The sequence below is a fragment of the Lonchura striata genome, chromosome 1 (assembly GCF_046129695.1).
Source record: "Lonchura striata isolate bLonStr1 chromosome 1, bLonStr1.mat, whole genome shotgun sequence".
Taxonomy (NCBI): Eukaryota; Metazoa; Chordata; class Aves; order Passeriformes; family Estrildidae; genus Lonchura; species Lonchura striata.
In genome coordinates, this window is record NC_134603.1 from 13,094,641 (window position 1) to 13,118,022 (window position 23,382).

General features: G+C 40.8%; 1 long non-coding RNA gene across 1 annotated transcript in view; it reads right to left on the bottom strand.

The window, feature by feature from the left end:
* Nucleotides 1–367: 367 nt before the first annotated feature.
* Nucleotides 368–23,382, bottom strand: part of LOC144246065 (uncharacterized) — an 80,201-nt gene continuing 57,186 nt past the window's right edge. The window contains exons 2-3 of the long non-coding RNA XR_013339727.1: nt 10,380–10,445; nt 368–450 (exon numbers count right to left, since the gene is read on the bottom strand). This is a non-coding gene — a long non-coding RNA (uncharacterized LOC144246065). The remainder of the gene's footprint in view (nt 451–10,379; nt 10,446–23,382) is intronic.

Below are 23,382 nucleotides of genomic sequence, written 5' to 3' on the forward strand. Positions count from 1 at the left end.
AGAATGAGTGACATTTAAATGCCAATCAGTCTTCCACACAGGTATCTCAGCGAGCTCAGACATGCAGGCACACTGCAAAAAGTATCAGAAGCAATTTTAAATGGGATACTCAGCTAATACCTGTGCAGATGGTAACCAGCAGCTATTTCTTACTGCTATCTTGCCTATCTGGTTTTTAAAAATCTCATCAAAACTACAATTCAATGACTTCATATTCTTGGTCTACTGGGTCAAGCAAAAACAGCTTTCTGCCATTAACTGTACTCCATCCTTCTGTAGTTTTGTAGCTTTCCATTTATGGTATATACCACTCATGTATGGAAGTATTTACAATACCTCAGTCCATAACTTTTAGATATGCATTTGTTTGCAACAAACATCAACCATGTAGCCATGAAAAGTAATGAGTTTTCCAGACATCGGCCAGTTTCTTCCAGAAGACTTTGTTTTCTGAGGAGAAAAAAGAGGGAGAAATTAATCTGAATTGTGGATGCTGTTAGACCATTATTACTGATTTAACCACCTCAAATTCCCTTTTTATCCAGTGGAAATCATCAATACAGTCACCATAATATGTGCTCAGGACATTCATCTGAAATGACCATTAGTCTTTGCAAAATACTTCAGGCTGGATTGATGGACCACAGTCAATAAAACAAGGTTCAACAAGGCAGAGTGTCAGGTCCTGCACTTGAGCCACAACAATCCCCTGCAGTGCTATGAGCTGGGGGCCAAGTTGCCCACTGGCAAAGGACCTGGGGGTTGTTTCCCTATTCAGTCACCAGCAGTTGAACATGAGCCAGTGTGTGCCCAGGTAGCCAAGAAGGCAAATGGCATCCTGGCCTGGATCAGAAACTGTGGCCAGCAGGACCAGGGCAGGGATTGCCCCTCTGTACTTGGCATTGGTGAGGCCACACCTCCTCAAGTGCTCTGTGCAGTTCTGGGCTCCTCAACTTGAAGAAGGACATTGAGGGGCTGGATCCAGGGAAGGGCAACAGAGCTGGTGAAGGGACTGGGCACAAGTCAAATGAGGAACACCTGAGGGAGCTGGCGGTGTTTAGCCTGGAGAAAAGGAGGCTCAGGGGTGACATTATCACTGTCTACAACTCCCCAAAAGGAGGTCGTAGCCAGGTGGGGGTCAGATCTCTCAGGCTACCAGTGATGGGACAAGAGGAAGTGGCCTCAGGATGTGCCACAGGAGGTTAATTTTGGACATCAGGAGGAACTTCATCACTGAAAGGATTATCAGGCATTGGAACAGACTGTCCAGGGAGGTGATGGAGTCACCATCTCTAGAGATGTTCAAGAAATGACTGGACATGGCATTTAGTGGTCTGATCTAGTTGACAAGTTGGTGATTGGTCAAATATTGGCTTCGGTCTTGGAGGCCTTTTCCAACCTAAATGCTTCCATGCTTCTGTGATTCTGTGATTTTACTGGGTGGTAAAATTTTCTGGAGAGTGAGTAATGACAACTAGTTCATGAGTAGACACCCAAAATTGAGCAACATGGTTCCCATTTCTAATTCCTGCCTAGAAGCTTAGTTAGCATTGAGATCAGCATAATTAAATGTGATGTACTTGCTGTACTGTTCTGTGCATGTTTGAGGAGCTGTACTTTTATTTTTAACTTCAGGCACAGATCAGCTACACCATGATATAAAGGCCATGCATCTGTGTAAAAGGAGGTACAAGGTAAAATTCTTACTAGACAATGACTGCTTTTTGTTTTTGAGAAAACCAGTATGAATGGGTGAATGTTGAGATTTTTAGATCATGTTACTCTATCAGCTCTGTCTTATGTGCTACAGATCTTGGTTAAGAAATGAGAAGAATGGTTTTATTCTGCTAATTTCTCAAGCACTTTTACAAAGTTGTCAAAATCATTAAACATCATCATAGCTGAAGAAGGGAATCAGTTTTCACTCCATATTATCAGTATAAAAATGCTAGATGAGGGCTTGTTCTCTTGTTCCTGCATATTCAGAAGGAGCCCTATTCATTTTGATTAGAATATCCAAATGAAAAAAAAAAAATAAGAAAAGCAAGAAAAAACATGAAACAAACTGCAGCTGGTACCAGTTTCAGAAACAGGGGAAATGTACATACGAACTTTGGGGAGCAATTAATTTTGAAACAAAACCTGCCCCTGAACTTTTCTGACCTCCTTCTAAATATCTTGCAATCCTTATAGAAATGCCTTATTTACCTGCTGAACAAGCTGCAATATGTATTTTATTTTTACCTGTGCCTGATATGGTCTGTCCTGTCGTACAGCTTGGGGATGATCTAGAGATGTCAAAGATTCCTTTGAGGCTCAGTATCTGGTGATAAAGCTTCAAATTGGACAACTTTGACTTCTTCATGAACCTTTCAATTTACCTTACAAATGTCAAGGTGTGTACTGTTTCTTTGCTTTGAGAGCATTAGAGTAGGTGCAAACAATGTGTGCAGGGTATTTCTTTGGCATCTGATCCTTGCTTCTTCTTATTTCTATAATCATTGTTTTTCTCCTGACCTTTGTGATATGCAAATATCACACATACACCAGAGAAAATAAGTGCGGCAAGACTGGGATGTAGCGGAGTCCTTGTGGATGCTCCTATGCAGAGATTCAGCAGTTTTCACGTCTCCCAGGTTTGCGTTAGTTTGATTTGAGTGGCAGCCTTGCTCTCAGATCCTGACTCTCCCGTGGCTGGGAAGCTAACTCTCTCCATATGTTCAGGCATTTCCTGAGATGGAGCTAGTCAATGCTTGATCATGGATGAGAGTCTGGCATCCAGCTCAATGAAGCTCTTTGTTTAAACCCCATTTATTGACAGAGAGCACCATGCACCCCTTCCTCCTTATCAATGGAGTGATTTAAATACTCCAAACATTGAGAATAAGATATTGCCTTCCCCTATCCCCTTTGGCATTAAATGGCTGTTAAAGTACAAAATGGGAAAGCAACAGAAGTTATTGGTCTCAATAGTGTTAAGGCAAGATATGGTTCCCCACACAGGAAATGTCACATTTAATACAACAAGTTTCAGACTCATAGAGTTGCCAAATTATTTGAAATTATTTGTGTTTCATATATTCAACTACTACCCTAAATCAGTGCCAGGCAGATAAAGGAGGCATAATTCTACATGCAGATGAGCTGTAAACAGACACCAAGTCTGGAAGGAGTGTTACACAGAGTTGCAATAACTTAGACTGTTTCCTACAGGTTACCAGAATTCAATATTAAAGAAACAAAAATAGTAACCTTGCTTTCTCCCCTTGGACAGAGTTAAAGAGTAGAGAGAGACATCTCTTGATCCACCCTACTGTAACGTCTGACACAGAATAGACTAGAAATAATTTGTATCCCACACACAAGACTAATAAAAAAAAGAAGGAATTCTGATTCAGAGATGTGTCACTGTGTCAACAAACTTCAGTAGTAATATATCTCATGTATGTCCTGTCTGGGACTTGAGCTGCAACCCAATCTAAAGACACTTGGTGTATAATAAATGCATCCTTAAGGTGATTCAAGGTGATCCTTAAGGTGATTTAACCTTAAGGTGAAGGTTTGGGAAAATTGCAGAAGTTGCTGTAAACCAGTAAAGGTTGAAAATTCACAATCACAGTGATAGAAGAGCAAATTGATTCAAATAATAAAAGCAAAAAGTGGCAGTTCATTTCAAAAATGAATATTTAAAATTATTCTTATAGTAAAATTTCTTTCCCCCCTCTTTCTTTCTGGTTAACTATTCTGCCTTTCTGAGGTACAGGGAAGGGACTTCTGGTTAACACAGGAATAAAATAGCTTTCTTTCATGACTATGGCAAATATGAAGCAATGTTGCAGTTTGAAATGCTATCAGTAGCTAGAATCACAGAATCACAGAACGGTTGAGGTTGGAAAGGATCTCTGGAAATCTTCTGGCCCAGCATCCCCTTTCCAAAAATGCCACCTAGAGCCAATTATTCGGCATCATGTCTATACAGTTTTTGAGTATCTCCAAGGATGAAAACTCCTCAAATTCTCTGGGCAACATTCTCTAGTGCTCCATCACCCTCACAATGAGAGTCATGTATTTTGATTTGAGAAAAAGTACACTTAAAGGAGCTAAGAAGGGTTAGACGTGCAATTATCCAGGAACTGTACCAGCCCTCCCCCAACCCCCAAAATTAAAAAATTATCTCACATCTATAAAGAATATGTTGCAATGCAAGACATCCATTGTGACCACTGGATTCACAGTTCAATGGTTATGTAAGTCACACTTCAACAATTTGTACTAGTTTTCCTGCCTGTGAAAACTCAAATGAACAAACAAACAAACATTTTCAAGTTCCCTCAGGAGTCTCAATCCAATATCTTAAGAAAGACTTTTGTCAGACTTTGACGTTTTGTATGGAGACCTGGTATGGCATGATTTTTATCATTAAGGTACAAGGTAGGAAAGACAACCATGCAGAAACTGTGTGAGCTTAAGCTTGCAGAAGCTGATAACAAGACCTTTTCACCAAGCCAGCTAGCTAGTATCAAATATCATTGGCTCATATTCAAGCAATCACACAGTTGGAGTTGCTTCCCCACATTTGTAGTTTGCAAAATGTGTCTCTTAGTACTGGCAACTCCATTCTTGCACATGGGAGGATAAAATTTTCATCCTAGAATTAACTGCTATAATTGTTTTGGATGGAAGTCATAGGACTCCTCTGAGGGTCCAAATGTATCTTTCCAAATTACTGTGCATAAGGTGTGCACAATAATTATAGTGCGTAAGGTATGTCAGGATTTCCATCAGTTGCTTGGGAATTTGCTCGGAGCCTCTCCGTGCTGAGATGATACAGCACAGGTCCTGTCAACTGCAGGAGTTACAGCAGCAGAAGTCTCATGTCCCCGTTTCAGAGCAAAAAATCCTTAGCAGCAGGGCACAGTGGAAGCAAGATGGGCACAGGTCAAGTTTTCCTTGAAGGCTGTGCAGCAGCTCCATCACAAAGGCAGTGACATGCCCCAGTGTCCAGCATGGAGGGGATGGGCAATGCACCCACCTCAGCCTTAACTTATGTTTATTCCATGTTAAGATGAAGCTGCTTTCAGTCATGTTCTGTCCCCACTTTGCGAGTTTGCATCTTCTGAGTGCTGAGACTTCAGCCTGTGGGAATCTTCCAGGCAAAGGATATTTCACTCATTTTTCTGGCACACAGTTAAGGCAAACTTAACCAATATTATACAAGTCATATGGTATCAAAAGGATATGCCTTCAAAAAATGGCCACAGCTCCCCTGTGATTGATATGACAGGAGGGAAATAGGGTAATTAACAGTGTGGGGATTATGAAGGCTTTTCACTGACAAACAGATGCTGTGGGTGATGTTAAGGAAAATGAATTATTTAGGATTAGGAAACTGGGAAAACATGAACAGATTCTGTATCAAATTCAGCTTTCATAAAGTGGCTTTTGTGGTTATATGTACTTATTCCATTTGTCTTTTTGACCAAAAGCTGCTTGGGATCTAAACTTTCTAGTTTCTGTGCTCATACAATGCTAGTCACTCTACATTTAACATGGGGGCCAGGAGTACTTTGCCTCTTGGGTCCTGCTTTGTGGAGTGATGACACACTATCTCTCCTCACAGCTTGGTTTTTGGTAGCTATGGTAATTTGGGCAGGAGGCAGCTGTAATAAGTTCTCATGTCAGTAGTAGAGCAGGGAGGCCCTTCTGTGTACGATGCACACCCAAGTGCATCTGGTACTGTTTTTGAGACTCAGTCCAAACTGGGACCTTTAGGCAATACCAAAACATAAACAGAAAACATGAACTGAACACTGATGTGATGCACTCTGGCTATAATTACCCTGGCTGATTTGTTAGCTATTTCTGAGATTTTCCTGGAGTTTGTTCTTTCAGACTGAAGCTTCAAACTTGTAAACCTCCACCAGCTTCACTTTACACTCCTGAGCCTGCCCACTGCCCTCAGCAAACCATCTTCACTGCACAAGGCAAAACACTAGGACAGCTGTCCACAGGATCATGGCCAAAGTAGGAATTCAAGCAGATTTTCTGCACCCAGCACTTTGTATATGAATGAAAAACCAATTTGACTAATCCCCCACTGACTCTTTGCTTTTTCCTTGAACTGCTACTATGCAAAAACCGTCCTCTTCTGCCTGGAAAATTGTTTCATTAAAAGTGTCAAGTCCAAATGAAGAAAAGGTGCCTTCTGAAGGCAAAGGTCTTAAGGATGAATTTTGTGAACATTTCCATTTGCCTTTTCTGCTTGAAGAGTTCAAGGGAAAGAAAATCTCCTTCCTTCCTTCCTTCCTTCCTTCCTTCCTTCCTTCCTTCCTTCCTTCCTTCCTGCCTGCATGCCTGCCCCATTTATCATCCCATTCTAACCCTTCTCCCCAAATCTGCACTTCCTAGAGGGAATCTGAAAACTTAAATTTTCCAAAAAGGGAGAACTAAGAAAGGCAGACTGCCATGTTTCTCTGGTTGCTGGTTTACATCTGTTTCCTGTACAAGGAAGCCCAAGGAGCAACAAACTCATCAGGAATAGAAATGTGTGTGCTTTCTTTTTATCTTTAAACAGAAACAGCACGGTTACGTCTGAAATCTGAGTCCACATAACCACTAATTTCATATTAAAAATATAACTGGAAAATAGTTAAAATGTTCTTGTGAGCATGATTACATCTGTGTTAAATAGGAAGAGTTTAAATCACATTGCTACTGAATCAAGATATGAGTGGGAGTTTTTTTTGGAGTTCCCAGAAACTAAATGTCATAAGGCATGTCTGCTGGCTAGTTCATCCCTGGGACCACATGGCTGTCATGGACTCACATGAATCAGAGTCTACACATGTTGCTGAGGGTGACAAGGCATCTGAGATTACCAAAGCAACTGAGGAAGTTGCAAATTTCTTAAAATAAAATATTTTTCCCCACTCTAAAGCAAATAATTAATTCATTTGAGGATTGCTATGGCTGAGTAGAGAAATAGCTTTTAGGAAGACCACCTTGCTGAAGAAAATGTTCTTTTAATCTAAGTAAAAAGATAATAGGAATAGCAAGACCTCCTGATTAGCATGATCTCTGACCAGCATTAGGGAAAATCAGTGATGTGCCTTATTAGTGGAACAAGAATGGTTTTGTTTTCTTTTTGTTCTGAGCTGTGGACAGATAAATGAATGAAATGGGTACAATCTGTAAAGGGTCTTTTGCTCTGTACTTTTTATTCTATCCTGTCACCATGGAACCGACATTCACATTTGTCAGTGCAGCACTGAGCCCTAACATCAAAACATCTTTTATTTTTGACATCTGGCAAGACTCTTTATAAGCTAATGGAGAAACTTTCCTTTTTTGCCCATTTATAATGTATGTAGAGACAGCAATTACAATGAACATACTGGCATTTTTTGCCTAAACTGTCCATGGGGAATTAATCTGGTTATGGTTTGTTTTTACTCTGCCACATGAGACAAAAAATAATAAATAATAAATAAAATGGACACCTTAGTTTTAGCAGATAATGAGAGTGGAGAAGTTGTCCACATGCAGCTACTAATTTTCAGTAGCTTGAACTGAAATACTCTGTAAATGCCCAATTTGGAGAAGTCATGTGCTCTACCCTGTCCCAGCGTGGGCTGTTTCAAAAAGTTACAGACATCTCTTCAAACTACATTTGAAATCTCGTCGGAACAGTTTTTGGAGTCTGAAGGTATCCAATGAGGAGCAGCAGGAAGCATTTATGTGTAACCATGCTAACTTCATCTGGCAGCATATATAAAAGCAGCTACATTGCTACATGCTCTGCTGTGTTGCTTCTCAACCTGAGCTCGGTGTAGCAGAGGGCAAGTACCAGACATTTCTGAGGATGCTGACATTGTGTAGTGAACCCAAGGTAGAAAGGGAAACCTTTTCTTCTCCCTTTGCTTGAAGTGCAGCAGGTGGAGGCAGAATTGTCCTTATTCAGTCTCCTATGGTTGATCGCAACAACAATTTCATTTTTGTGGGAGATTTGCTTTATGTCTCTCACCAAGACAAGAACACTAGAATGGCTCAGAATAGAGCTACAAACAGTGGTTAAACTTTGATAGAAATGCCTCATAAGGTTTGTAATTATTTGGGATTTATTTTAACAGTATGAACATTGTTTATTCAGCACTATCTAATGTGTAGAATTAGGGCACTTAAAGCTTCAGAGAAGAGAAATTTATCTCTAAGCTAAGTGGTTAAAATTGTTCTGCTGTGTCTCTGCTGACTTGTTTCAGCAGCAAATTTAGCATGCCCGATGTATGAAGTGCAGCAGCTGAACATCAAATCCACTCCAGGCTTCTCCTGTGTTCATCAGACTCCAGGGTTCACTTTGATGTCCTGTCATTAGAATGCTGGAGCAATAGCTCGAGTGCCATTACCTTCAGCTCACCTTTGTTCTGCAGGATAACTTGTATTCTCAGTTAAATCCCTTCCTGTACCAATCTTTATGATAATATATGCAGGACTGCAATGTCATCTGGTTAAGTAGATGCACTGCCTTTTGGGATCACACATATCCTGTTACAAGGGTCACTTGTTCCTCAAATGTTTCTGTCTGAACAGAGAGCTTCACAGCTTCTATGTATACAAAATATTGGACAGCTTTTCCCTGCCCCAAAATTGCTACATGGGAAATTTCTATGAACAAAGGGCTGGAAGACATGGGTTGTTTAAGGCCATGTGCAAGTTAGATTGGACACTTTGCAAGCTTTTGTCTTAGGTCCTGAGACTGCTTAACCTGCTTAGAGAGTTCGCATTGCTTAGTTTTTTCCCAGAAGTAAAATACATCCACTGAATGTTGGCGTTGTCTTTCATTTTCAATGAAGACCAAAAGCAGTTGGCAAAGAGATTCCTCAACTGGCAGGAGGATGCCAGCAGCAATAGTGGAAAGACAAGGCTGGGAATAAGAAGACCACTAGCACAGACATGCTAAGAACAGCACCCTGGTAGGTAGACAAAGCAGCTCTCTGTTTCAGGCCCATGACTGAGGATTTCACTGCAATAATCTGTGTCTTCACAAACACCCTCACAATCTCACCAGTCTGTTTGCAAGCTGGAATTTTCAGATAGCTTTCTGCAGGAGGCATGCTCCATTTTCAGGGTTTGGCTTTGACCAGATATCTTGGTATGAATGTTTGGCTTTTAAAATTGGATGAAGATGCAAAAAGATTATATCTTATTTGCCAGCTGGTGAGAACTATATTGAACCTGAAAATGGCTGGCCAGAACAGCCAGGTAAAGAAGTTAATCTTTCAAGTGATTTGCTTAACCACATATCTTCCAGCACACTGATTTAATCTCTGTATCATTGTGAGTGTGTACAGAGCCACTGAAGTATCTAGCCTTTGTAAAACCAGATGAAAGAAGCTAAAGCAGCTACAAATCCTGTCTGAATTCCAGACTACATTTTTTCCTTTTCTGATATCTGACATTCTGCTTCAGAAACCAAATAATTAATGGACATAACCAAATTTTGTCAGTAACCCTTGTTAATAACTCAAATCCCAAGAAACTTCTCTTCTTTTAATAGTAAGTGTAATACAATAAACCCTTATGCTACATCCATAATCACAACAACTGACATTTTTCTTCAGTAATTTAAGTTAGTACAGGCTAATAACATGCCTGTTTAGGTTTTTCTTTAAGACAATGAATCCTGAAGAAAACATACAGAAGTGCAAATTTTACCCATATGACAAAAGAACAATTGCTGCTGAACAGTGATTTGGAAGTCATAAAAATGCAATATTCAGAATCTCTGCATCCATTAGTTTGACAGATGTTTTTAAAAACATCCTCCTGGTTCTCAAATTGGTATAATTACACTGTCACTGCTGTGTGTCCCTGACAAACATTCAGAAACCCTTACGACTTCTCTGATTGCCCATATGTTTTCTGAATCCAATAGTCATATGTTTATTGCTTGTTCAATTTTAGCCAATATGTGTAATTCTCACTGTAGATTAGCTTGGGTGTAGCTTGAGATGCAGACTTGCTTTGGTACCCATTACTCGTCTGTTTGTGCTCTTGTGACTTTCTCTCCTGGCAAAATCCCAAAGGGATTCTGAGAGTTACACCCTGGGCAAGATGGTAGGTCATGTTCTTGGGTCCCAGTGAAGACACTCCTTAAACAGAGAAATGCTGGGTGAAGATCTCTGGGCTGTGTTGTACCTGGGAAGCAGCATGCACCGAGTGTCCCTCCAGCCTGTCATTCAGGGGTTTCTCTACTATTGCACTTTTGGCAACTACCTAGAAGTTGCAAGCCGGACTAGCTGATGGCTTTGTGCAGTGTCCTCTGTAAGGAGAGCACCAGGTCTGCCAGCTGTCATGCAGGCAGGATGCCTGATGGATTTTACCTTTTCTCACAGAACAAAGCAATCACTCCTTGGTGGCAGGGCACCTTGAGTCTTCATCCAGGCAAGCTGCAGGTTGGAAAGAAGAGAAAAAGCCTTTAAGACTTTTTATTTTAGGAGCTTTATTGAACTAGCACAATCTGGACTAATTATAGTCATAAAAATTAATTATGTCCTAAGAATGCCTGGATATGCTGTTTGTGTGTTCATACATGAGCACACCCTTGTGTGTGAGAAAGACACAACCACCACAACAATCATAACCCAAGAAGCCGCAAGATTGGCACAAAAGAAACTTTTTGACAATGAATTCATTTTTTTAAAATATTGTGGATTATCTCCTAGGTTCTTTTGGGAATATAGAGAAGATTTGTGCACAGACCTGAGGGAAAATTGTTGTACTGATATGTTAGCACCTCTGCAGTTAATATAAATATTGGCAAGAGTTATATAAATACTGCTGGATTCTGGAGGGGCTGTGAGCAATTTAACAGCAAGAAGCTCCTTTTTAAATACAGGAAAATAAAGTGCTTAATGTGTCCCAGGATATGCTGTGTGCATGTGAGTGATTACATACAAATGCCATATAATGAGCAACCTGAGAAGATGCTAGTTGCAAATTAATTATTCCTCAGTTAAAGCCACAGTAGTGTATTTGGTCTGGTTGGGATTAAAGTTCCTGTTCTGACATTATTCACCTGCTGCTATGGAAACAAACACATTTAACATAAGAATCAGTAAGTCTGTTTTTTCTGAAGTTATTATTTTCTGAGGTAAATTAGGCCCAGATCCTCCATTTAGCTCTGTTGTGGCAGGTCTCTGAGCTCAGTGGAGTGGATTGTGGGTCACTTCACAGCAGACCAGCAGCCAGGAGGATGATACACGTCACCTTCTTCACTACACATATTTTCTGGTTTTTACCGAATCTACTAAAGCTTGCCAAGAGCATGTAGAGACTATCCCAGGCCTCCCCACCCCTGTTATCCCTCTGTGTTTATCATTTACACTGCATTGAGATTTCCCATCTTAATTTAGAACTGCCTGTGCTTTTTAAAGCTGTTCCTTAATAAGGAAAGTTGGCTACTCTCTGAACTTAGGGAGCTGAATATGCCCAGTCCTCTGGGGGTCTCAAAGGTGGGGATTTGGGGTGATATGCAAGAACCCTTTTCAGAAACAATGGGTGCAGGTGAGCCACTGTTCCCACCTAGTCCTGTGGGGCGCAGGGAGCCCTGACCCTACCACCTCACTTCTCAGGGAGCAATGTCATGGCAGCTGCCTGGATTGGCCTTGCTTTGTTTGTTGGTTTGTTTGTTTGTTTGCTTGTTTGTTTGGTTTCTTGTGGAGTTTTTTGTTTTTATTTATTTTTTTTTTTTTTTTCAGTGATAAGCTGCCCAGACTGACAAAACAAGAATTTCCAGCTACCAAGTCCAGTGCTTTGTCCTCAATGGAGGTGGGCCAGGACCTGGGACTGCTTTGCTGGGCCACATGGAGGAAAGGAGTGAGTTGAAATTCTCCTTGTAGAGCATCTGCTTACTGTAGGGCACAGTGTGAAAATAAGAATTGAGAGATCTAACCCTGGTAAGCAAATTTCACAGATACATGAGTTAAAGAGAGGTTCTGAGTGTTTGCTATCACCCTCTTCACTCTGTCTCAAAATCTTCCACTTGAATCACTCCTGACTTTGCAGTGAACGTTTGCACTGTGTGTGGTTGATCTAATGTTCCCTCAGGCTCTGTTCTACAATGGGTGGGACTGCAGAGGAAGGGGCAAACCCTATGTTATTTTCCTCTTTGGTTCCTCTTCTGGTAAAATATTACAGGACCTTACCTTACTGTTCCTGTTATGTTTTCTATTTTGTTAAAATGCCCAGAGTCTTCTGGCATTTTCTGCCAAAAAATAGGTTCTGCTAGTCTCCTTCCATTTCCTCTCCCGTACTCCTTCAGGGTCAAAACCCTGCATTTAACTGGGGCTTCCCACTCTCCTCATTGCCCAACAAAGTAAAGAGTGGAGAAAATAACTATTGTTATTTAACAACTTTGAACAAAAGAAATAAATCACAGCTATTTAAAAACAGGCAATTAGAGCAATATTTTCACTGAAAAAAATAATCTGAACATTTAATCACAAGAAGGCTTGGAAATGCAAAGAAATTAAATGCCAGTATACTTTCTGCAACAGTGTCAGCTGCAAGAGAGCTTTTGTAAAACCTTTTGCTAACATAGCTGTGGCAAGATTGCTTTCCTGGGCCTACAGGTGGCCTAAAAGGCTAGTTTGGGATTAATTTAGCTTAATTAGACATCAATTTTAACACCAGAACATAATCTAAAATTATGGAACTTAAAGTAGAATGGTAAAAACCAACCTAGTTAAACCAAAGGGTTAGTGGAGGTGAGCTTTGCATGCATGGAAACTATATCAAGTTGAGATCCAGTTTAGGGGTCAATCCTGAATGAATATCTTTAATATAATAACAGCTCTTATCTCAAGGATGGAGAAATAAAGTATTTCTTTTGTTCATGGTGGGAACTGGTAGCTATTACAGAGAAGGAAATACAGAAAGAAGAGATGTGTGGGAAGAAAAAGAGAAGAGAACAGGGGTGGAGGAGGTGAGGAACAGAGCACAAAAACCTGGAAGGGGAGCACATCTTAGCAACACTGACCGTAAGAAACCATTAAGCAGATAAACATCAATTTACTACTTAAAAGTCATATTCTACCCTTGAAGTATGTGCAGACCTCCCCATGAGGTCAGTGGGTGTGCCAGTCTGAGCTGTCAAAAAATATGTTGTCTGAAATTTATATCCTGGCCTTATGGGAGTAGCTGGATGCAGAATTTGGCGCTGGCTGTGGAACAAGTTTGATATTACTGTACAGAGCCACTGACGCTGGTGGATGCATGTCTGAGGTGTGATTGTGCAAGGACACATTTTTCACCCTCAGCTCACTGGAAAGCTGATCAAGCTGCTAGTAGGTTGAGTTTGTCTATTAATTCGTGGCCATGGACTATTTCTGTGATTTCCTATGTACTCATTCTCACACTTTCCTGAAGGTGATAATTCCTCCTTGAAGTAAGGAAGGAATTTACCTCTTTCAACAGGTGTAGTGACTTGAATGTCCTGGTAGACTAATGGGGACTGTTTCTGGTGATGCAGAGAGTTCACAGGTGACAAAGGAATGGATCCATGGCAGAGGACTGCCCCTTTCTTTGGTGCAGCTATGTTTACGTAGACTTCAGTAGGCACAAAATTCACTGTCCAATGTTTTGAGACAGTGTTGAGTGTTACTTCAATTACTAATAAAATAATTCTGGTCATTAAATACCCAACAGAGTTAATGCTTAGGTTACTATGTAGTCCTTAGCACTGGTTTTGATCCTATGGCAGCAATGTGTTCCAAGTGGGAGAGCTTGTACACAACAGGAAAACCAAGGAGACAGTGTCCATTGAGCAGCACCCTTTGGAGTGAGGGGGTATTTCCAGACTTGGTGCTGGCAACTGCTGGAATTGTTAGAAATGGAATGGAATAGGACAAGTTTAATTTTTATGTGTGCCTGGAATCTATGCTAACACAAACCTCTTTCAGAAAGGTTGACAGGAGATGAACTTAATAGCAATATAAAGTTCCTGAAAGCCTGGTTCTTTCTGAGAATGATCAAGACCAGTTCTATCTGACAAATTATCAACAGTCTCCTTTAGGTATCATCTAAAACCTACAAAATCTCCTAATCCTGAAGAGAAATTAGATAAAATCTTGAGGCACAGGGTTTCTGTCCTTCCCAAAATATTCCTGGTATTAACTTTCAACATCTGCATATTCATGTCCTCTTCCAAATATATTGCCAAGTCTAATCCTGTTTTAAATCTTTCCTTAGTCTTAGTTTTCTTGATTCTGTGTCAAGATCTGTATCACTATAGGTGCCAAAATGTGAAGAAATATTGTCTTTCTTCCATTTTGGACCTGCTATCTTTGAATTTCTTTTACTGTCTCCTCCTTCTTATGCTACAGGACAGAAGCATTGACAAAACAAACAGAAAAGCCCTATGATCTGCCCCAATTTGGGTAAATGAGATGTAGGAGAAGAAAGTCACCATCTTCTAGACTGTTACAACAAACAAACATGAGAGTGGTTACTAACAAGCTGTGTTGGAAGAAAGATACCTGCTAGGTAAAAGAAAATCTGGCATGTAAGCAACACTGCAAGTCAAACCTTTACAGGTCTAAGCATCCCACAACTTCCTTTTTCTGCAGTACACAGGCTGTCTTGCAAGCATGATACTTCTCTTCAAAAAATATTATAGCTGTCCTCATCTGGTGTATATATTAAATATGTTTTAGAAACTGGCTGGGCTGGAATTTTTTCATTCCCTTCATTCTGAATTTACATCCCAGTGGGGCATTTAAACTGGAGGTGATAGTGTGTCTGTCTGTACCCCAGCCCTGTCAATCCGATTGCTGACAAGGAGAAAAAGAGAATTAGAGAGTCATGCTGCTTCAGTTCAGCTTCTCTCTCAAAAATAGATATCAATGTGAAGTAGCCATGAAAGGACTTTTTGTGTGTGGCTTTATCCTGTCATAGCAGGGGTTGTTGTAATGAACTGAGGAAACGTGAGATGAAGTGGGTATACAGACATAGATGAAAAAACTGACAAAATGTCAGGAATCCTTTTTTTGTAAATCTAAATGTAGCACTGAAACTAGAGCTGAAATGTATTAAATAACTGTCAAGTGGGGAATTACCAGGAGCTGTCTTCCAATCTGTGTAGAAGATGCCTTTCAAAATACTAAGTAGCATCATCTTCATCTGATGTTTCACACAATGGTATAAAGTAATGCCAAATTGGGATTAGATGCACAGCCTAGGTAGAATGACAATCCTGCTACAGGATTTGGTGAACAGCACTGATTAACATCCAATGGAAAACTGCCCCCTGCATGGAAGAGCTGTGGAGATGTAGAAATATTCAATAACTCCTCTGTTGTGGCCTTGCAGTGACTGGGACCTTGTGAAAGGGAAAATCCTGATAAAAACTGTCAAGACCTCGGCATGCAGGGACACCTTCTTTGACATTTCAGGTGCTATCACAAAAGAAAGAAGGAACTTTGCACAAAAGGAGATGACTGTGTCATGGAAAACATTGGGAGACCAGGCCAGTCAGACACTTTGTCAATGACCTCATGGGTTGTCATCACCAGCTGATTTGTTTTATCCTTCCCTCTCCCCCACCACCAACAGCAACAGCTCCCCACCATGAGTTCTGCAGACAAAATGTAAGATTGGAGGTGGAAGTCTGCAGCTCTGCTGTGCCTGGGTCACAGGTTTTGGTGTCTTGTGCTCAAAGACAGTCACACCTGGGTCATGGTGGGGGTCACAGGAGGAACTGACACTGGGAAAAGAAAGATGTGAAGAAACTTTGATACCGTATACACATTCTTACAGAAATCTGTAGCAAAAGGTAGAGAACACCAGAACAATCAAGGAAAATGTTACAATTTTCTGCTCCACCTTTCCTGGTGGACAGCTGAAGTGAAGGTGTGTCTCTTGCGCAGGACTTTCTCCCTGGTCAATCACCCAGCCTGTGAGGGCCCTGCGCTCTGAGGCAGGTGTCTGTGAATCTGTCTATCTGACTGCACTGCATGAAAGTGCTTTATAAATTTACAAAGTTATGCCTCCAAACAAGTTTTAATGGCACTATCATTTACCCTCCCTACCCACTGGTACCAAGAGAATTCCTCCATACAACAGGGGAACACCATTGATGCTTGGTCTTTCTGAGTTTTGTTTGATCAGTAGAGGCACAGATCAGCAAAGACCATAGTCTAAAACCTGTGCCAGACCTTACTGATGGTGTTATCTTGTGCTGACCCAAGGTGGGACCATTGCAAAAATCTCTCTTTCATTTAGACGAGGCATCTCTCAAATACCCAAACTCATTAAGCTCATTACTTGAAGTAAGAAATACAAAAACTTTCTGCTGCACCAACTAATCCCCCTGATAAACATGAGCCAGGCTTCAGCTTTGGCTCTCTCAAAGAGTGTGACTTTGAATTGCACTGCTCTGTTTCCTTACAAGAAGCTCAGCTGTTCTGCTGCTGGAATCTCGCTGCAGGGATTGCATTCAGATGCGGCACTTGTAAACCAGAGTGTGGCATCACTCACCCCAAGGCCTTTGCTTCAGAACACTCATCCTTGTCACTAGACCACTCTAGGGCTGCAGGATGACTTCTGAGACAAATCAAGGGCAGAGCAGTGAATGCTAACTGTGTTTGCATAAAAACAGTGATTCCAGTCACCATCCCTATGGACCAAACCTAGGAAGGATGTTAAAAAGCTCCAAGCTGGCTGGGGGACACATCCTATCTTCTGGGCATTAATAGGGCATAATTATGCTACCCTTTACTGATTTTTGTTTTGTTGTGCTTTGTCTTAAATGCAAAACCTAAGAAAAGAAGTAGGAGGGTTAAGACAGACTGAGACAATCTTGCAAACACTGTGATTTCACCTTTTATGGTAGGTATTGTTTCATTTAGCCTACATTATGGCTTTGCCTACCATTTGATCTCAGACTCACTGCTTGAACAGATTTGCTATTAAAATTACTGCTTTTAAATAATGTTTGATTTAAGTAAGTCTGAGTGTGATTATTGTGACTGGATAAAAAAACAGACTGTTTGTTTTCTTTTAACTGAATTCATAACATATGTTTGTAATAAATTTACTTGGGCAGTTATCCTGATGATAAATGGGCCAAAATTTGAAATTAGTGCAGCCTTGAAATTCATCCCTGCAAAATAAAAAAAAAAAAAAAAAAAAAAGAAAAAAATCATGTTTGAAAGTTAACAACTGAGCAGAGTGAGGGACCTTGGGGGCAGGATTTATGGTTGCAGAGTATAGTGGGGGACAGGGAACAGTGGAAATGTGTACTCAGAGGGAAGCAAGAGTTGCTGAGGCCCCCAGCAAGTTGTGCCCCGTTGCTGTTTGTGGGACTGCAGACTGAGCTCAGCCGTCAGCCACCTGTACTCCTCCCCAGGAGCAGCAGCTCCCCCTCAGACCACCTACTTTGAAACCAAAGCCAGTTAAGGCAACATTTAACTGCTCTGGTTCAAGACAGTGATGCAAGCTGCTTGTTAGCCAGGGAGTCTGAATTGAAGGAACTTCTTCAGCTGGCTGTGCCTCCAGCTTTGTCTGAAAAGTTCACAGAGAACCTCGAAATGCAGTGTGCTGGTTATGGGCTGAGCTGGTGGACTGAATTTCACTGGGGAAATTTCATCTCCCAGCTCCCATCACCTCCTCATGTGATGATAGAAAGTCTAGGATGGACAGCAAGAGCACTGACCTCTGACTACAGAAACTGGTATTTTGCAATGGATTTCATACAAATGTGTTTGTTACATTTGCTTTACAGTCCATGTGCTTTGCTTCTGCTTCCTTTGACTTGAAAAAGAAGAGAAATTATCACCCTGTGCCCTTCACATTTGCTGGGTATACTGTCTTTTAAGTCCTGTGGATTCCCCAAGTTCATCTCTCCTGCCCAGCAGCCATCATAGCTCAGATGGAACAGTTGTCTCCATTTCTTTATTGTGATTTCTTTAATAAACTGGACTAAACCTTGGACTTAATCCCAGCACAGTAAGCACCGACTGAAGGAACAAACAAAGCCTTGGGGGAAAACCCCCCAAGAAAATTTTAGAATCAAAGCTTCTAAAAGCAACTGAAATTATAAAACAATAAAGTCTACAACATAAGGGTCCCACCTTCCAGCTTATCTTTTTTGAACTTGTGCTTGCAAAAAGCATCCTTGGAATTACTTCTTTGTTTTTTCCTTTGTGAGAAAGGACTTTTAGTACTTTAACTCTCTTCTGATCTCTTTATTTCAGTGATATATGTGGACAAAACAACACTACTGTTTCAGCCTGTGGTCAGGAAACATGCAGATGTTCTGAAATTACTTTCCAATTCAATGTCATGAAATTTTTGCCTTGCTACATTATATTACTTCCCAGATTGTTTTTCCAACTAAGCAAGTGAAAATATTTGTACAGACAATAATTCTTTATTATACAGAAACTGATTTTTCTATCAGTTCAAGTCCAGTTTTTGGTGCTACACACAATGAGCCAGGTACAATCTTGGGCATGGGGAGCAGGGGGCCAGGGGAGGCGAGGGGTAAGTTAATGTGCCCAGCCACAGTCCCATTTCCACATCTAGGAGCTCTGTGAACACCTCATTTAATCAATAGGAGGTTGTCACTGCCTGGGTTGCTGGCCATGGCCCTGCTAAATTCCTCCATACCTACCACACTGATAGGACAAAGACAAAATCTCCCAGGAAATTTATTAATTGGGTTGGACACATGTGATCTGCCAGCAGTTATAACTGCAGACAGGGTGATGGGCTGCACTCATTTCTGGGCAGCACATCAGACACTATTCCTGTTGCATGACAAGGATGTCCCAAGCCTTTAATTTACATTCCTATTGACTACTGTGCAAAAAAATCATGCAAATGTTCTTATAGACCAATATTACACCTTAGGTAGACCTTTCCAGCTCCAGTCTAAAGTGTCATTACTGATACTGCTTGCCATCTTTACAGTTTTGCTTAGAAATAGCATTATTTCAGTATATTTTTACTCTCTTCTACTTATCAGTCCCTTACAAAGACGTTGTGGTGCAACTACAGGCAACTATTATGTTGCAGTGGGAAAAGCTGTACTTTTGCATGCATGGTAACCCAAATGGGGTCAAGTTATACTTCTAACATGTACGTGCTACAGGATGAACTACTGTTGGGAGGATACCTTGGCAGAAAACACAGAAGGTCTTAGTAAAGACAGTAACTGCACATGGAAGAGATGCAAAAAGAGCAGGAAGAGGATTGCATATCTTAAGGCTGTTACCTGTACTGAGTTGCAGTTCATGGGGGGAGGAGTGGATGCTGCAATGCCGTGCTGTGCTCAGCTGGGAGCAGAGCTTTGTTGTGGGCTGTTCTTCGGATACACTGCAAGGAAGGCAGCACAGGCTGTGTGCTGGGTGGGCAGAGGATAGATTCTTCCTTGTTACCACACAAGCACATCAGAGCCAGGTACTGTATCTTAAGGCAAACTTTTTTGATGACTTCCAGTTACATTTCCAGTTGACATTACTTTTGAATCATGATTGTAAAAAATCCTCTAAAGGCCTATGGAAAAGATTTGCCCTTTCTGCAGTATCTGAGGGCCCTGAAGCTGCACAATATACTGAGGGACTATGCAACCTTTGTTTGATTATACAAGCAATTAAATTTAAAATTTTGTTAAACTTGTTTATAAAGACATAAAACATAAATTTCATACTTTGATTTGTTGCAACTTTTCACTAAATCGACAATATCCTGATGCATGAATACACTGTGTTTAAGGCTACTCTGGTTTAACCAAGTAAATGCAAAGTAGTGCTGAGAGAGCTGTGAAGAGCATTTCTGGAGATTATGATGATCTGTTTCAAAGCTGAAAGGGGGTCAGAAAGGGGAATGGCTAATAGCTATAGCTATGAGCTTTGAGTTTGTCTTCAAAGACAAACTTGGGGTATCTTGGTCCTTTGACTCCCGGAGGAGCCAGAGAGATATTCTGGATCCAAGAAACAGCCCACCATTACTTCTTCTTGCCTTATTTCTTCAGACTTCAGGCTTTAATTTGCAGAGGGTACTCACTGAAACATAGGCTCAGGTCCTTATTTTAAACTTATTTTGGTCTTTATAACACCATAAAAAATAGATTTCAACTTAAGCTCTTCTCTTGTGAGCTTCCCTGTCTATTTAGATGAAAGATGGGTTTCAAATACTGAGTTTTTTCTCTCCTTCTCCAGGAACAAAAGTCAAAGACCCACAATCAATATAGCAACTGGAACATTGTTGTGATGCCAGCAGTAAAAAAATGTGCTCCAAAACAAAAGGTCAGGGATGCTCACCTTATGACTGAGGCCTTAAAACTTTTCTTTATAATGACATCCTTCACATGATTGGCTTTACAGAGGTTAACTTGCAGAGGTCTGTTGTGATCACACATTTTAGGAAAGACATGCAGAAAATTTTATTCTCCTTTTAAATAAGAACTATAATATACTCACACTGGTGCTGTTAAAAGCACAGATCATAAAACACAAGAGCTACAAGGTGGCCTCCCTGGCTCTGCTATTCTATAGCTTACTCATTTTTAAACATTTACATTTGTTCCTCAGGCATTAACATACCTTTTGCTCTGCCATGCACCATGAATAAATTTGTGTTCCTAGGACAAGCCAATGAAGTAAAACTTCATAAAACTACTCAGATTCACAGCTGTAACTTGAAGCAATTTTGACCTTTCACAGGAGGAAAGAAAACAGAGAGGAAGAAGGGTATGTGTATATTCATTATAGGCCTTAAAGTTTACAGAAACATAGGTTCCCAAGAGCCTTCTCAATAATGGTTTTAGTCAAATATTTATATTTCTATAACTTTATATGTTTAATGATTTTCCCCATTAAGGTTTTTGTGGTTTACCAAGGAAAATCCAAATATTCTTGATGATGATTGGTGAGTAAAAAGTTCTTGTAGCAGGACAGTGTATAAAAACCTCTCCAAATAACTGCCTTTTTCACACATCTGGAAAGACTCCATTTTTATCTGCTAGAGCCTTACAAGGACAGCTTATTACATAAATAAACAGAAGAATACATGCAGTCACAGAATGACTGAATTGAGTATAATCTTACAAAAACAAACCCCGTCTCAATACTCCTTTGTTTGTTGCTTTTTGGCAGTATTATTGACTCTCCTGTGTGTATTGTATAATCATTACTGCCCCCACTTTCTCCCTGATGTGAAACATGTCCAGGTGGTCAGCAACAACAAGGCCAAGGCTTGCCTAGTGCTGAAACCTTCTGGAGCTGAGAGCATCCTGGGAATGGGATCTCTGATTTTCACTCCCTTTCCAAGTGGGTGAGAGCACCATCACTGTTCAAGAACTCATCAAGGAGGTATATAACATATCTGACCTGCTGGAGCACAAGTTACTTCTTCTGAGACACTCTACAATGCAGGTAAGGGACCTGAATCATGGAATCATAGAATCATTTTGGTTTGAAAGGACCTCTAGGTCATTGAGCCCAGCCATGGCCACAAACATCTCAAAAAGTTTTTTCTACTGGACCACTAATTCTGTCAGATGAAAGGATAGTTTATGAACTATCATAGGGGACAGAATACTCCCAGAAACCAGAGGGAATTCACTCTAGTATAAATTAAAACAATTTTCCAGTCTCTTACCGGTCCATCTATGGATGCCGCTGGCCACTGGGAGAAAACACTCTCACATTATTCCCATCCAACCCTGTAGGCTGATGACCTCCTGCTCAGTCCTTTGATGGGAAGGGAACTGTGCTGCTGCAGCACACCAAGGCCAGCTATGAATGTATGTCTGTTTCATACACCCTTCTGAGCAAGGACTGCATTACAAAATCTGGTACCTCCTGGCACTGAAAAGATTGGAGCACTCTGAAAGCATGGGAGGTACTTCCCTGTGTAGAAGGTATATGGCATTATAGCTATGGCATCAGAGATACTTTAGTTTATCTGCATATTCTTAATTTCAACAATTATATTTAGTAGAGAAAATAGAAAATGAAAGGTATTAAATATATTTTCTTATTGCTATCTATCTTATCTGTCTGGTCCTAGAAGCTATAAAAAAGCATGCAAAAAACTGAGTAGTCTAATCAGATGACATATACTGAAAACATATTTTCATTTCCATCTGTAAAGATGTCTTTTATTTTTTGAGTCCTGATTTCTATGATACAGACATACCTATTCAACCCTGTTGCAACAAATACCAACTACACAGATAAAGGCTTATCTCCTGCATTTCTTGAAGCTTGCAAAATCAAGGAAGTTACTTGCCAGTAAAGCCTTTGGCAAAGAGTTCATAATTCAGGAACATTTCTGTGATGCTGCCACTTAAAGTGAACATAAGGTAGGAAGCATGTGCCTGAAATTCAGTCTTGTCTGCAAGTATTCATGTGTTGGCTGAAGGAATTAAATTCCAATATGTATCTAAAATTCAGCCCAAACACTGGAAACCAAAAACTGAAAGTAATTTTTCAGCTTGGCATTATCTTATCTGTGGGGTCTGTGCTCCTGCAGGCACAGCAATTCAGAAATGAGAAATCTCAATCTGCTATTGCTCACAGCTTAGAGCTCCACATGTGGGACGATGTGGCTCTCCCTGGCTCTGACAAAGTGGAGAGCCTGTGGTAGGATGCAGCACCTGGGGCATCACACATTCAGCTGCCTGCACAGCTCCATGGTAGCCTGGCACTCAGCAGCTCACAGTGGCCAGCACAGGGCAGGGTACTCAACATGTGAAACACAGTGAGGGAAAGCAGGAGAGAAGACATTGCTTCACAGGAGCTGGAGCTACCCCCACAGTCAGCTAGAAATGTAGGAAGCAGATGGAAGGATCACAAAGTCAGACAGTGCTGGGACAAAGACACAAGATTGTGAAGTAGGGGGACCTAGACATGTGCAACTGTAAATGTCATCTTTCATAGCCAGCCATAAACCCATGTCCAGACAGAAATAAACCCACAGACTTCAGGGACTGGAACAGGGGCAGAGTGCCTGGCAGTACTTGTGAACACCAGTTGTGGGACACGGGGGCATAAAACACCAAGAAGAGTAACACATTGTTTTTCTTGTCATTAGAAAGTTAAGCCAGTTCCAAAATGGCAAACATCCATGTATATTGAACTCAGCTTTCCACATTTATGGAGCCGAGTACTAAGAAATGCTCATTTAGGAGAGAAGACAGTGAGCTATTTTGCTAGGATCTTTCAGATGTCATGGTTTAAATGCATTCACCATGTTAACCCAGCTCTGCTTCTCTGGGCTGTGTGCTGCAAACAGTCCTGATCAACCTTGTCATTACAATTTGCCACAAATCTCATTTTGTGTTTGGTGTTCCATAATGTTATGTCCTCCACATATTGT